Here is a 16202-nt window from a genome sequence, read left to right as displayed (position 1 = left end):
ACACACGTGGCCCTGGATACGTTACAGAATCCTTCTGATCCTGTTTCTCATTTGCAAAATGAGAATGATGCTTACAGCACCTGTCTCAGGATTGTTGTGAGGATTGAATGGGATGAGGTATCTTTTATAAGGCACTTGACAGAGCATTGGACTTATTCAATGTTAGTTGTTGAATTCATTCTGTTAGTGTACAGTGTCCATAATCTCCTGATCTGAAGGCTAGGATGGTGTCAGCTATGCACAATTTAAAAAAAAAAGAAGTCATCATATCCACAGAGGATTTAGCATCTTTTGGGTGTGATTAGGGTTAAGGGACAAGAGATAAAAGGAGGTGTTGAACTGCTAAAGCCATAGATAAGAATGGAGGAGAAAGACCTGCTCTTTTGATGTATTAAATACCTACTTATTTATATATACTGCCTGGTACCACAGGAGAACAGAACAGAGAAGGCAGATTTCATGCTGTCTCATAATTTGGGGGAAAAAAAGCACTAAAACAGGGATGGGGCTATAAAATAGAAGCAGAAAGTAGCTCAAAAAAAACCTTACCACGGGAAGCTTCCTGCAGACTTTGACTGAGTGCTAAGCTCTCTAGCAGACTGTGCAAAAGGGCCTTGTGGGGCTGCCCAATGCAGCTTTTCACCGGCCGGTCACGCCTTTCCCAAGGGAAGGCTGGAAGGTGTGCAGCTGGCAAAGGTAACTGAGTGACTGCTTGGGTGTCGTGCCCAGCACTGTGCCATGTGGGCTGGGTCACCCCAGAGGTCCAAGATACAGCTGCCAGGCCCTGTGGGGGGGAAAAAAAAGAAAAGAGAAGCATGCAATTTTTGTGTTCATCACCATCACTCAAATTCGGAGGAGAAAATGTCTAAAAAAATTCTCTCTGGCTTGCATTTTTTCAGGCCGTTTAATTTTTTATTGTTGAGCACAAACAATGAAACAGAGTGGTTTCCTGTTTCTCTGCCCCCACTCCGCTGCTGAGGAATTTGGGTTTAAACTGCCGGAGAGGAACATTTACATTCTATAAATTAACTTCACTAAAGATGCTTAAAGCGTTTATGAAAACATTGCCATTTTATACTCAGCTCTATAAAATCTGAAAGAAAAAAAAGAAAAAATCCCAAACTGCAATGGGAAGCTAAGCTGGCAGAGACCACTCTGCTCAGTGCAAACATGCCAACAGCTTTACAAATGAGGAATCTGCAACTGGGATTAAGAGCCTGCAGATCATTTATCAGTGACAAAACAAAGATCCTTAGCCTCTGTACTCCAGTGCGTGGAGACTCCCACAGGCTAAGAAATGCACCTCAGAAACAATAGACAGGGTTAACTAATTACACCCACGTTAATGCTGGCAGCAGGGAATACTACTGTGCCCCGTCTTGGGTGCCCCAGACAGGTATTTTGATGTAAAGCAGAGTTTGGCTTCGGGGAGTCCCGGGTTTAAATCCTGGTTTACCTGCTAACCAGCTAGTGACCCTGGACAGTGGACTTAATCACTCACAGGCTTGGTTTCCTTCTCTGAAAACAAAGGACAATCATAACAAATTCCCTTTGTGTCTTCACTTCTGGACAAACAGAATAAAGCAAACAAAACTTCAGAGGTGTTCCACTGTGTATATGTTCAAATAAATGTGTTTGGACACCATTCCCCTTCCATCACAAAAAAGAGAGTGTGCCAAAGAAAGAAAATGAGAAACTCTGGTTCATTTCCCCCTTTACCTCTTTGCCATATTTTTTGGACTACACCTGGGCCTTCTCTGACGCTAGCGAGAAGAGGTCACAGCTAAAATAAAAGAGAGACTAAAGAAATTAAATTTGGCTTGTGATTCTGAAGGTGATGGTTTAAGAATCATTTTGACTCTTGACTTTAGAGAATTTTCCCCTTAAGTGCTTACTTTAAAATCTGTGACCTCCCCATCCTGTAGTCCCCTAACCCCTAAACATACAGACCGATCTCATTACTCCCTTAATGGAGGGGCGGCAGCCCAGCAGAACATACACTGGTGTTCACTGACTTGGAGACCCAGACCCTGTTTTGTAGCCTAACTTCTTTGGACAGCAGATTCCAGACCCCTACAAAGAGGGAATTGGAGCTGACACAGAAACTCGTGTTCACTAAAACTTAATGAAACATACTAAGTGTTTCTAGTTTTTTCCACCTAATTGACATCTTTTCTGTCCATCAAAATTAGGTGGTCACCCCAATGGATCAGCATCGTCTCTGAAGCTATATCCTGAGCAGCACTTAGAAGAGGAGAATTTCCAAGGATGAATCCCGTATTTAATAACCATCACTACCACCAACATGCTATCACTATTTGCAGTTTTACCTTTACTATGACACATCTATTTTCTTTACAGACTCAGTGGACAATGGCTTAGCAGAGTGGCATTCTTAGTTCCAGTGCCTGCTTAGTGATGTTCTAGGCCAGCGCTTCCCAGAAGAACTTTCTAGGATTCTGTAAGTCTTTTCTACCTGTGCTGTCCAGAATGGTTAACTACTAGCCATATGTGGCAATAGCACTTGACAGGTGCCTGATACAACTGAGGAACTGAATTTTAAATTGAATTAAATATAACTGTCATGTGGGGCTATTTGCTACTTTAATGGACAGCACAGCCCTAGACACGACCCACTTAGGACTTGTGCTGTCCAGTGGAAATATAATGAGAACCACATATGTAACTTAAATTCTTCTAGTAGCCACACTAAAAGAAAAAAAAAGAAAAAAGAAAGAGATAAAATTAATTTCAATAATATATTTTATTTTTATTGACTATTCAAAATACTATCATTTCGGGACTTCCCTGGCAGTCCAGTGGTTAAGACTTCACTTTCTAATGCAGGGGGTGCGGATTTGATCCTTGGTTGGGGAGCTAGGATCCCACATGCCTTGTAGCCAAACAACCAAAACATAAAACAGAAACAATATTGTAACAAATTCAATAAAGACTTAAAAAAAAAGGTTCACATCAAACAATTCTTTAAAAAATAATACTATCGTTTCAACATATAATCAGTAAAATGTTAACTAAATATTTACACTCTTTTGTTTCATACTAAACCTTAAAAATTCGGTGTAAATTCGGTGTAAATTTTATAATTACAACATATCTCAATTTGGGCTAGCCATATATATATATTTTTTTCAGTACGCGGGCCTCTCACTGTTGTGGCCTCTCCCGTTGCGGAGCACAGGCTCCGGACACGCAGGCTCAGTGGCCATGGCTCACGGGCCCAGCCGCTCTGCGGCATGTGGGATCTTCCCGGACCGGGGCACGAACCCATGTCCCCAGCATCGGCGGGCGGACTCTCAACCACTGCGCCACCAGGGAAGCCCTGGGCTAGCCATATTTCAAGAGTTCAACAGCCACATGTGGCTAGTGGCTACCATATTGGACAAAACAATGCAGATATTGGCGACTCTGAGGCTAACTTTTCTATCTGTAACATGGGCGTGTTTACAGCAACTATAACCAAAAATATTCTTGTGTTTAACTAGGGATGTTAAAGAATTTTCAACACAAAGTGTTAAACATAAACACCGAACTTGCCATATTTATTTTTACCAAAGTATGCATAGTAATGCAAAATATTTGGTGTTTCCTCTCCTTTCTAAAGATGTTTCTTGTTCTTTTGCTTTATAGTAAATAAATTAATTTCACTGACATGTCAATATTTACTGCTAATTATACAGGAACAATTCTACCATTTGAAGAAATGGAATGTTATTGTGTATCATAGAATTCGTAAGCTCAGTGCCTAATAATTTCTATATCAATAATTTCCATTAGGGCTTCCCTGGTGGCACAGTGGTTGAGAGTCTGCCCTGATCAATGGGTATTAGGTACATTAAATGCAGAAGATGATTCAGAAGTGTCCATTAGCAGAAATTCTAACAAATAAATTACAAAATAATAATCAATACAGGTAGCTGACAATGTAACCTATAACAGTGGATCCGGAAGCAATTTCAAAGATTTGCATTGCTCACACTTGAATGCCTTTTCAAGTTGTACATTGCAAGCTACACTTCCTCTCCCCATCTTAAGCCCCCTCTTTAATGCTTTTTCTAAATTAGCTTGTTGTGTCATCCTTACCATGTAGTAATGAAAAATGGATAAAGACAGTCATGTGGATTTTCTGTCTCTTCAGAACACACCTTAATGAAACATACTCAATATATGCTAACGACTCTGGAGGCAAAAGCTATGGTGGTACAGCCTTTGCTTTTGAAGGCAGAGGGAACTTGAGAGGGAGGTAGCATGAGGGGTGGACTAGGGGGACCAGTTATAAACACTGGATGGATGCCTTTTAAACTTGGACAGGAAAATCATTTTGCTATGATTGTCCAGAATGTCAGCCTGGCTCCTGACTGTGTTCTTGGAGGGACAGTAGTCTTGAGCAGGATCTTATTTTGCTGCCCAGGGACTGAACTTAGACGCCCGTCCAGCAGGGGCTAGAGGCTAGAAGCAAAATTCCCTGATTCTTACCCCGTTTGAAAGCAAAAATGTTTCAAGGAGGAAAAAAACACAAACCAGATACAAAGTTTATTATTAGAGATACAGCACAACATATGGGAGAGCACACAGGGAAGCAGTTTATTTATTTAAGTCAGAAGCAGGGCAGAAATACACACCCAGAGTGGAGTGTAGGCTCCTGAATGAGGAGTGCAGTAAAGAGGTGATTTAAATCACTTATACAGGACAGTCCTTCCGGGTCTTTCTTTACATTTGGCAGATTATCTTGTTTCTTTTTTTTTTACACCTGACTGGTCCTAGGACCCTCCCCAAGATGCGTGCACAACTTTTTGCTAAGATGGATCCCACCACAGAGGCCTGTGGGTGCATGTCCACAGGTATTATGGGGTGCCCTCCCTTTTAGATGCCCAAGAGCCTTCCCGCGCATGTGCAGACAGGGAAGTTTTCCCTGACTTAAGGAGTGGGCCCCTTATCTATTTACTTGAGCAGAGCTCAGCTTCTGACACTAGCTTTGCCCTTGGAGTGTCTGGGTGAGCACGGAGTTTCAATTTTACTCCACTGGACAAACAGCAGCTGTCCAGACCAAGAGCCCATCTATCTCCTACCTCAACTGCAGAAAGGGAAGCAAAATACAATTCCTGTGGCCTTGTACTCTGCCAGACTGATCGGAATCATTCCTTCCACTTTACAACAGTTTACGTAGTTTGATTTTGTATGTCCGATAAGCATTTACACATTACAAAGTTAGCTGACTGGGAGAAGACAGGATACTGATACAGCTATTACATATTATTTAACTGGTACGATGCTTTCGTTTGTTTCTCTGGCAGAGCAAGATTTTGCTTTGCTTAGGAAAACAAGCAGGAGTGGGCTATGAGCATACTCACTTGTGAAAGATGTGCCCTGCCTTCAAGGAGCTTGAGCCCAGGATAAGGCAGGGATCCCATGTCTTTTCTCTCTTCGCTCTTCACCGAGTGGCTGGAAAGGAAGCAGAGAGGGCTGTCGTTTACCGAACACTTACTTTGTATCAGGCATCATGCTAAGTACAGATTACTAATCACCGCTAGGGATGAGAAAAGTGCATCATTTTGAACACAGAGGGGAGAAAACCCTCTGCCCACCCCAATAGCAAAATCCTAGAAGCCCAAGATTCCAGGAGAAAATGTCAGCAGGGCCCTTTGATATTATTTGTACATAACGAGGAAGTTAACCTAAAAGTGGTAGGGTGGGGCTGTTGTTTGCCCTTTTTAATGCTAAAGAGATAGTACTGGTGTTACTGGGTGCCAGGATTAAGCCACTTCAAGTGAGATCAGTAAAATCTAGAAACACCATCCTTTCAAAGCAGCAAATAGTATCAGGTGTCAAGAGGTACAATCTGAATGCTTCTTTGGGGTAATTTCTGGAAAAGGGAAAGAATCCTTTAGTTATGCATGTAAAAGTAAACAACACATTCACTGTTTTAAGAGAAACTATGAGATAATTATTATTATAAAGGTGATGTTTAAGTATAATATTTTTAGACTCATACAAATATAAAATGAACACATGTCAAAGATTTTATTCGACTCATTCATTAATTAAGGAACCAGTAAGATGATACAATGAGTTCAAGGAAGAATTCAAAAAGCAGATACATACATGTAGAGGTTGATATAAATCTGTTTAATAGATGCAAAACTGGCTCTACGGAGGGTGGTAGGGGCAATTTTCAAAATCTATTTGCATGTTGCGGTAGGAAGAATTTTGAGCTGTCTGCCCCCTGGTGTATACATGCTATATAATCCCCTCCCCTTGGGCAGGACTGTGAATATGACGGCTTTCTTTTCATGATTAGGTTACATTAGATGACAAAGGTGAAGTGAAGGGATTTTTGCAGGTGTAATTAAAACTTTGGGACTCTGATTTAATCAAAAAGGAGATTAGCCTGAGTGGGTCTGACCTAATCAAGTGAACCCTTAAAAGATACCAGACCCTTCCTGAAGGAAGAGATTTGAAGCATGAAGATTCTGCTGGCCTTTGAGAGGCAAACTGCCAAGCAGTGGAGGGCACATGACAGGAAATGGCAGGCAGCCTCTAGAATCTGAGAACTGACAGCCAGCAAGAAAGCAGGACCGCAGATGTATAACTGCAAGATGAATTCAGGCAGCCACCAGTAACCTTGGAAGAGGAACCCAAGCCCCAGAAGAGACCAGGTCACGACCTTGATGTCAGCCTGCTGTGACCTTGGGCAGAAGACCCAGCTAACACGCCTGGACTCCTGACCCACAGAAAATACAAGATAATAAATTTATGTTACAGTAAGTTGTCAAATTTGTGGTAGTCTGCTACGGAGCAAGAGAAACCTCTTACATGTGTCTACAGAAAAGAATTATTTGCATTGGTACTGATCAGCTACCACTTACAAAGCTGTAAGACAGCTCAAGGCAATGAAAGGTACAGAGACCCCACAGAATCAAATAACCTGGAAGATAACACCTTGATTTTTATTGAAGGTACCCAGTAATCCATTTGGTCCCTACTATGAGAAATGTTTCATTTGGTAAATTGCCTGTTTCACAGGCAATATTGCTTGATTTTGTTTTTTATTTGAAGAAAACCTTTTTTCCCTCCTGAAGAGATTTAGACTACACTTTAATTTGTTTTTCTGGGCATATGAGGGGGTGAGGAGTGGCTAGCTACTGGGAATTACAGAGTGGAGACCCAAGAAGGCTGCAGAAAGCACCAGCAGGTCTGAGCTCCCTCACGCACTAGTCATGGCTGAGAAGATGGAACTGGGCAAAACCCAACCTGGGCTGTGAGGCTGATATTCTGTGTGAAGTAAAAGTCAAGGCTGATTCCATCCAGTCACATCCATTTATTCACTCAATAAACAAATCCAGTGCCGACCTGATTCTAGACAGAGGTGCACTGGTGAACAAACACCGTCAAGTCCCCAGTCTCACAGGGTTTACATTCCAGAGGAGGGAAAATAACTCAGATTTGGGGATCTATACTGAAAAGTTCCAGAATTTGAGAACTATACTGATAGTTGACCATTGTGTTCAGCCACGAAGAAACTTCTGAGGTTAAAGGTTGAGCTCATACCTCTGTGGGAAGAGTTTCAGAGAAAGTTCAGTCGTTAATCATCCTGGTAAGAGTCAGATCCAAGTACAGAGAATGAGGCGAGGATACTGGGTTCTTAGACCGGCCTGAGGCTGGACACACAGGCGCCCACTCTGACAACGGCGCCCAGACTCCCAGAGAAATGCAGACTTAATAAGGAATTGCCCTCGTGCTGAGGTCAGCCCTTGGCTGCCACACAGAGGTTGCCCTGTGCCCTGCATAAAGAAATATAGAAAATACAATAAAAAATTAATGTTCTGTTAAGCTGCCACGTTTATTTCTGTGGTTAGTCATAACAACAGCTAATACATACAAATACTTACACTGAGTTGGTCTTTTTCCTAAGTATTTTACATATAATAACTTATTTAATAGTCACAATAACCCAATGTGGTAGATACTATTATTATTCCCATGTTACAGATGAGGAAATTGAGGGAGAAAAGGGCTAAGTGATTTCTCCAAAGTCCCATAGCTAGTGAGTATGAGAGCTATGATTCACACCCAGACAGTCTGGCACCAGGACCCTAGTTCCTAACCCTCACTAGGCACCATCTTTGCAATAAGGGTTCTCTTCAGCATGGACAGGAGTAGTTCTGCCTTGTCCTTCTATTACCCCAACACTTCAGTATTCTCAATAGCTGTAGTCCATCTTCAGCTGTACTGCAGGAGAAGAAGGAATTTTTATATTTTCTTCTGGCCACAGTGTGGGGGGGCTGCTGATCGTACACCAAGTAAAACCAAGAGTTACTTTACCATTCTGGCAAACCTGTCACCTGTTAAAAAATGCTTCTTTCCTCATCCCTGAGCCGCATTTCTACTTTGTTTTTGAAGAAATGAAGTTTCTCCTCCGGGTATTCTGTCTTAGAAATATATACGGCTCATCTCCCCACTAGGATTCACAAGCTCTGTGATGGCGAATCCCTTGCAGCTGCCCACAAACAATAAGTAATACAAAGGATGACTGAGGGTTTCAAGTTTCCTGTTTACAGCCTCCATCCAATGGGGAGCTCTCGGGAGAAATGTAAGGCTGGCAACAAATTAACAAGGGTTCAGTTATTTTACAAGTGAGAACAATGGTTCCTCTGACCACTTTTGATTTATTCCATCTCTGGTTTCCATGGAGCGTCATAAAAGGATCTATGTGTGCGTCAAGAGAGTGGAGAAAGAGAAGTGGCCCGGAGCTAACAGGGGAAGAAGCATCCGCCTGGTGAGTCTCCTCGGAAAGAGAATATCTCCAACACTTAGTATCCAGTGCCTGTGCCGCGGGCTACTTTGCCGGGGTAATGACAATCAGATCAGGCAACACAGCTCTCATTCCAGCAGCCTTTTACTTCCCAGGAGATCTTTGCCCCAGGGTTCTGCTCCCTTTTTAGGCTTATTCTTGTCTCCAACTTCCCCCTTCTATCGCCCCTTTTATCGCCACTAGTTGGAAAAGCTGTATAAGAAGTTAGACGTGCCTGCCGAGCTCCTCTTGGAGGAAACAGTTAAAGAATTTTCTGGAGCTGACTTGGGAAGTTAGGGGCACCAGTGGCGGGCATCTGTGGCTTTCTGGACACTCAGAATCCACTCCTTCTTTGGACTACGTCACCAGCCCCTTCCCTTTTCAATCAAGTGATTCTAGAAGGATTAGACCCTGGGGTCAGGAATAGAGCATGTGATTTAGGCCTAAGCCAATCAGAGCATTGTATTTCCTTGGCTGCCAATGATTGGCTCATTGATAATCATATGACTTAATTGGCGCCAATTAGAGAGGCAACGAGACTTTCCCTGGGAATTCTGGGAAGGAGATTCTCGGTCTATCCTCACTGGGCTTGAATGAGAGGTGTGAGATTGAACACCTGGTAAGCATCTTCCTCCCTGTAGTGAGCGCATGTCTGGAAATACTATCAACTCGGGAAAAGAATGAGACGCTGGACCTTGAGGACAGTGCTGGAGCCCCGGAATCAGTCTATCTCTGAAGCAAGTCGTGTTTCCAGCCTCTCGATTACGTGATTCAGTAAATTTTATTTGGGCTCCTACTGTGTTGGGCTGGATTTTGTTGGTTGCAGCTGAAAGAGTTGTCTCTCTCCCACTAGAGGAAGTTGAGAGGAGGCGCCAAGAATGAGAGCTGCGAGGCGGGGAGTGGGGGCAGATCACAGCCCTTCAGCCGGGGAAGAAATTCTCACCTGAGGGTATTTGTCCCTTCACATTTATCATGAGAAGGCAGAAGCTGCAAAATATGTTTGTAGAGCCATTAACCTTTCCATTCCTTTCCATGTAACACTTGATGTTTCTATGGGCAAAAAATCTATCCAGTTTATTATTCAAGTGATTGCTGGACCTGCTTTAAAGTGAAGGCAGATATGGGTTGAATTCTCAAAAAGTCATCCATGTCGTTTCGTTGGTCACCATGCCTTTTAAGTGTTTATGTTACCATCTCAATTACACCATCTTTTTATTAGCTCAGGGATGGTATACAAAGATGTTTGGCCAGGGGGACCCAGAATCACCTGAATCCTGCCTTGGCCTATCGACCCCATTCTCTGCAGTGCCCCATGCAGGCAATAAGAAGCACTTTATTTTTAGAGAGAGCTTTGGTCCCAAGCCCTAGTGCAAAGTCAGGAAGCAAGGATGGAACTCATGTTCTTTCTCCTCATTGTTCAATCCCAATTCTCAGATATTCTCAGTTTGGATAGTCTCTGGCACTTGTTGACATGTGTTGAATCAGGTGTTTTGTCGTTGTGGTTTGGTTTGGTTTTGATTTTTGACATACATCAGAGAAGGAAAAGAGCATTGTGTCACCTTTGCCCAGAATATTTGCCCAGTTTCTGCCCAATTCCTATGTCAACAAAATTCAACTGAGTAAATTTTAAAGATCTTATTGGCTTTAGTCAGTCATTCAGGAATTGGTCAGCATCCAATCTAGCAGCTGGAGAGGTGCTCCAATGCATTATACCAGGCAAGAGATTTTTTATAGACCAAAGTGAGCAGGGGCAAGGAAGTTATACTGGGCATTTACTGATTGGTTAAAGCAGGGTTGCTTTCCTTACATGGAGCAAAAGGAAGCCTTGGAGAAGGTAACTTGTGTCAGGTAACTTGTGTTGAGCGGGAAAGCCCTGATTGGTTGACCTCAATCTTCCTTTTCTGGGAGAACGGAGCCTCGAAACTCAGTTAAGTTTTGGTTCGCTGACGTGGGGCTTAGCATGAGCGACTCAATCTTGGGCTTCACCTGGCTACTTTAACACCTGTCAGGCCGAGTCAAGAACTCTGAATCTGCTTCCAGGTGGAAAGGATGAATGTGTGTCCAAGCAGAGAGAAAGTAGAGGGGTGGGGAGAGGGGAATGTAGGGCTGCCCTGCCATCCTGGCTGCAAGGAAGAGCGAGAAAAAGAGGCTACTATGTTACATGTGCTGGAACCTTATTCCCACTGAAATGTCACCTTTAGAAAATGTGAGCCAGTGAGTGTCTTGGGACCAATCAGATAGATACTTTCCTTATCAGAGGAGAAGAAGGCAGGAGGTAAAAAGAGAATTTCTGAAAACTTGTTCTTAATAGTTACCATTATTGTATTAGTTAGGATAATGCTGGTTACAATAGCAAATCATCTCCAGAATTTCAGCGGCCTAACATAATAAAAGTTTATTTCTTGTTCATATAACAATCGAAAGTGGATACTTCTCACTGACAGACTGCTTTCCTACACTTAGTGATTTAAGAACCCATGTTCTTTCCATCGTAAGCCGCCACTTTAAGGCAACAGTTTTCAACTTTTCACTGCACTTTTTAATTACCTGATGAGCTTCAAAAATGCTGATACATGCGCCCCCCCCACCCCAGAAGACTCTGATTTTATTGGTTTAAAGAGCAGCTTGGGCATCAAAATGTTTAAAATACCTCTCAGAGGAGTATAAAGTGCAATCAGGATTGCACTAGGGTGTTGCTCTAGGGCAATGGTTTCCAATGCATGGTCCCCAGACTGGCAGCATCAGCAACATTTGGGACTTATAAGACTTGCATATTCTCAGATCCCAAGCAGGTCTGCTGAATAAGAACTCTAAGGATGGGGCCCAGCAGTCTGTGTTTTAACAGCCTTCCAGTTGATCCTGATGCATGTTCAAGTTTGAGAATCACTGCCCTTCAGCCCCAAAGTTCTCTGCATCCAGGTGGAAGGGAAGAGAGGGAGCTAGAAGGAACACTCCTGCTTCTTCACTACCTCCCGGTCTCTTGAGCCCAGCTCAAAGCAGAGAGGACTTGGAAATGGGACCCTAACTGGGCAGCCCGTGTCTGCCACAATCATACACTCTTATCTGCACTGTCCCTGAATTCCACACTGATTCAGGACTGAAGGAAAATGAAAGGCAATTCTAAGTTCTAGGTGTAACACAGATGGCTAGGGCTCCCAGGTACTAGGAGTGTGAGACTAAACAAAAATTTGTAGGAAGACACAGGTAAAGTATGTATGTTGATGTAGAGTAGAATGGGTTCATTTACATAGAAAAATTAACACAAAAATTGCACAAAGTTATAAGCAAATTTATATCATGCCTTGTAATAGTAATTTTTCACTTAAGTAATTTTCTTAAGTTTTCGTTCTGACTGGATCTCTCACTTTCTACCCACTTCCTTTCCCTCAACAGCTCAAGAGCAGCTCTGAGGCAGAGATGGAAGATTGTGGATCTGCTGGGACAAGGTTATCTCAGAAGCCAAACCAGAAAGAATATCCCAACCCAGGACTCCACTATGCGATAATGGAGGGAACAGAGACCTTAAAGTCAGGCAGTTTGACGTTCATGTCCTCGCTTTGCCACTTCTTTCCTGTGTAGCCTCAGGTGAGATATAACCTCTCTGGGCTTCAGTTTCATTTTCTCTGAAAGATATAAAAAGTCCTGGCTTGTAGAATTATTGGAACGACCATATGAAATAACAGGTAAAAGTACTTTAAAATTCTTAGCTGTTTTAATCCCCATTTTGGTGGCCTTGCAATGACAGAAAGAAATCAGGCCATTCTTATCCTTGACAAGCCATATACAGGAGAAACAGATAAGATGCTTTGAGATTGTCTGAGGGTGGCTGAGTACAGCCCATTCTTATTAAAGGTACTTATAGTGAGAAACCATTCAGGTCAGGCCTGCCTTTCCAGTCTGCCTCGTTGGCAAGGTGGTGGCCCCGGGCTCTGTCTCTTATGTGTTCCTTGTGGTTTCTATCTGCTCTGGCTTTGGTGGTTTGTTTCATTCATACTAGATGCCAAGGGGACGATATGGTCCAGGGAGCTGAGGAACAGGCTGGATTTATCTGGGGACTCTGTGACACTTCAAAGAGTGACTCAGCCAGTGGTGCAGAGAAAAGAGAACACATCATCCGTTTGAGGGCAGAGGCAACTCTGGCCATCTGAACGCTTGAAATTTATACTAGCCTCTTGAAACTAAATGCTGATTTGCGCTCCATGATTCTTTAGAGTTCAAGTGTCCAAGGAGGGTTTAGGGAAGGGACTTACAATTTTGTGTGTCTAAAATAAAATGGATAGATTCTAGATGCTTTCAGTTCCACATCTCAGAGTCAGTTCAGAGCTCGTAACAATACAATGACAAATGTAATAAACTCGTATCCGTATAGTGCTTTCCAATTTACAGACCACTTCATACACTGTAGAAAGCTGATTCTATCTCCTGGGGGCACGTACGTTATCACACGTATGTGTCTTTGGTGGCATGGAATACAAACCCACTCAGGGAACCAGTTGCATGTGTGAGAGTCAGACGGCATCACTGTGCCTTTCTAAGTACTGCAGCCCTGAATCAAAGTAGTGTTTTTCTCCCCAGTTTTGCCTGAAGCTGAGGCTTGGCAATCAAGTCTTGCTGCGAGGTTTACAACAGGGTTGGGATGGTGCGAGCGCTACAGAATTCACGTGAAAGGTAATCCACACTCCCTCTCTTGCAGCTGCCCTTAAATTTACAAGGAAACATTCCTTCTAGGAGTCTCTGGATATTGGACTAAGATTGTCACACGCCATTAACACAGTTCAATTCTGCAACCTCACTGATTGGAAAACCTGATTCAATATTGCAAGCTTGTTTTTGGCAACTGCACCAGCATCTTGCAAAAATATATTAGAGTTGCCACTGACAGATGGTCTGAGATGGGCCCAGGGAGGCTGTTGACAGATATCTTGAGATGGATCTTATTCCATTGACATATCTGAAGACTGTCCCGTGGGAAATGTCTTCACGGGCCTGGAGGCTGACAGAACAAGACGGAAACCCTTCAAGAGAATTGCCAATAAAGAGACTGAAAATGGGCACTACCTTCTGGAGGTAATTTGGCAATATGTATTGAGCCTTAAAACATTCATACCCTTTGGGCTTCCCTGGTGGTGCAGTGGTTAAGAATCCGCCTGCCCACGTGGGGGACACGGGTTTGATCCCTGGTCTGGGAAGATCCTACATGCCGCGGAACAACTAAGCCCGTGCGCCACAGCTACTGAGCCTGCGCTCTAGAGCCCGTGAGCCACAGCTGCTGAAGCCCGCACGCCCAGAGCCCGTGCTCCGCAACGCGGGAGGCCACTGCAGTGGGAGGCCCGCGCACCGCAACGAAGAGTAGCCCCCGCTCAACACAGCTGGAGAAGAGCCCACACGCAGCAACAAAGACCCAACGCAGCCAAATATAAATAAATAAATAAATAAATTTTTAAAAAAATTCATACCCTTTGACCCTGTATTTGTCTTCTCAAGTTTTAGCTGAAAGTGCTGCTGAGACGTGTGCACAAAGATTTATGTATAGAGACTTTCACGGCAGCATTAAACATACAGAAAATCTGCTTATCCGAAACAATTTAACCCCTCCCTCTTTCTATAGCATAAATACCTCTGTAGGCTTGAAATAAGGGATATAAAACTAACCCCTGGCTTGCACCAATTTAGCAGATTTCTTTTTGAAATCTACTGACTGTTCTTTAAGAACATCTAATTTAAATGTAACTCAATCCACTGGAGAGACGGAGTAAGGGATTAAAAAAAAAAAACAGTGGGTGGAAAATCTCTTAAGCATTAGGAAGCAGCAACAGTAGTAAAAATATTTCTGTGATGGATGCAAATATGAAATTGAGGATGACAGTACCACACGAGAGACTGTGGCTAAGACACTGACTTCATGTCCGTGATGACAGTGACCTCAAAGGAAATTTAGGAAAGTATGAAAATTCAGTATTTAAAACTCAAAATCAGAACTGATTCAGAAAACAAATCTACTGCCTTCTAAAAACAATGCCAACCTGCAGTTGTTTTAATGAGACCTGCCTCACACAATTCAAATCAAAATATTACTTTCATCAGAGAATTATTTGCATTCTTCCATAAAATAGCACAGGAAATATGTTATGAAATTACTTGCCAAGGTCAAGAAAACTCATAATCTCGACAAGAGGGGGGAGAAAAAGAATAATCGTGCCTCTGTCTACACTGGTAGCTCTCAACTGGGGGGGCATTTTGCCCCTTGGGGAACATTTGGCAACGTCTGAAGGCATGTTTGGTTGTCACAACTGGGGGGAGTGCGGTCGGGAGAATGCTATTGGCATCTACTGGGTAGAGGCCAGAAATGCTGCTAAACGTCCTACAGTGCACAAGACAGCAAAGCACTGTATGGCCCAAGGTGTCAGTAGTGCCAACGTTGAGAAACCCTGGTCTAGATAGTGACAAATGATCTGGGAAGAAACGACCAAATACAGAGCCCCTACGTGCTGTTCTCTATTGGGGGTGGGGGGTTGACAGTGGGGGAAGGGCTAAGGGAGGGACTCGCTTCTCCTCCAGTTCCACCTGTGCAGGGCCTGAGGCCAAGGGAAGGAAGGCTCCCACCTCCTGACGGCTGAGGCCTCAGTGCATCTTCCATTAGGACTACACGAAAATATTTAAATCTGGTAAAATCTTGATTTTACTGGAATTTGTATAGGCAAAGCCCCCAGTTTTGCAGACTTTTTTTTTTCTTCTTCTACAAGGAAAAAGGAGCAAAATACATGGAAGAAGCTTATTCAAGGAACTTCAAAAACATGGCCTGGGGTCAAGTACAAATTCTACCCAATCTCCTGTTTTGTTTTCTGGACAATGGGAATTGGGGTCCAGAATGTTTAGCCTGAGGTCCAGGCTGACCCTCGACTATCAGAGAAGCATTAAATCACATTCACAGTGAGCTGTGCTTCTTAGAGCAGGAAATGAAACTCACACCTTTCAGTAAGATTTCAACATCAAGCTTGATGGGAAAAGGATTTTCTGGGTAACTCTGGGATAACCTGGAATCTCCCATCCCCTGGACATTTTGACTCATTGGAGTTTTCCTGTGGTTTACATTCCCCAAGATGTTCTTGACATTGGCAAGATTTACAGGAAAAGCTACTGACAGTATTACAAACTCCAATCCAAATCTTCCCTTTCTACCTTTTATGTCTGTAATGTTGGAATGCATCAAAATAAGCATGTGACATTTCTCCATAATGAAGAAAACCAAGTCAGCTGCTTTGTTTTTTAAATCTAAATAAAACTAAGAAAACAGTCACTAGGTTGAGAAAAGTTAACTGGCCTACAGAACAGCAGCAGGAGAGGATAAATATTTGGTTCCGATTTGCAGCATATTCCAGATGGGCAGCTTTAC

The 16202-nt window shown here is 43.0% G+C and overlaps 2 long non-coding RNA genes across 2 annotated transcripts in view; one reads left to right on the top strand and one right to left on the bottom strand.

Moving 5' to 3' along the window:
- Positions 1 to 2479: 2479 nt before the first annotated feature.
- Positions 2480 to 16202, bottom strand: part of LOC109552267 (uncharacterized) — a 76911-nt gene continuing 63188 nt past the window's right edge. Inside the window, exons 12-15 of the long non-coding RNA XR_004527601.2 lie at positions 12331 to 12432; positions 7567 to 7799; positions 5370 to 5460; positions 2480 to 2709 (exon numbers count right to left, since the gene is read on the bottom strand). This is a non-coding gene — a long non-coding RNA (uncharacterized lncRNA). The remainder of the gene's footprint in view (positions 2710 to 5369; positions 5461 to 7566; positions 7800 to 12330; positions 12433 to 16202) is intronic.
- Positions 8624 to 14215, top strand: LOC109552266 (uncharacterized). The gene is made up of 3 exons (XR_002179079.3): positions 8624 to 8794; positions 12203 to 12394; positions 13503 to 14215. It is a non-coding gene; the product is annotated as an uncharacterized lncRNA (long non-coding RNA).

The sequence above is a fragment of the Tursiops truncatus genome, chromosome 8 (assembly GCF_011762595.2).
Source record: "Tursiops truncatus isolate mTurTru1 chromosome 8, mTurTru1.mat.Y, whole genome shotgun sequence".
Classification (NCBI taxonomy): Eukaryota; Metazoa; Chordata; class Mammalia; order Artiodactyla; family Delphinidae; genus Tursiops; species Tursiops truncatus.
This window is presented reverse-complemented; position numbering and strand designations above follow the sequence as displayed.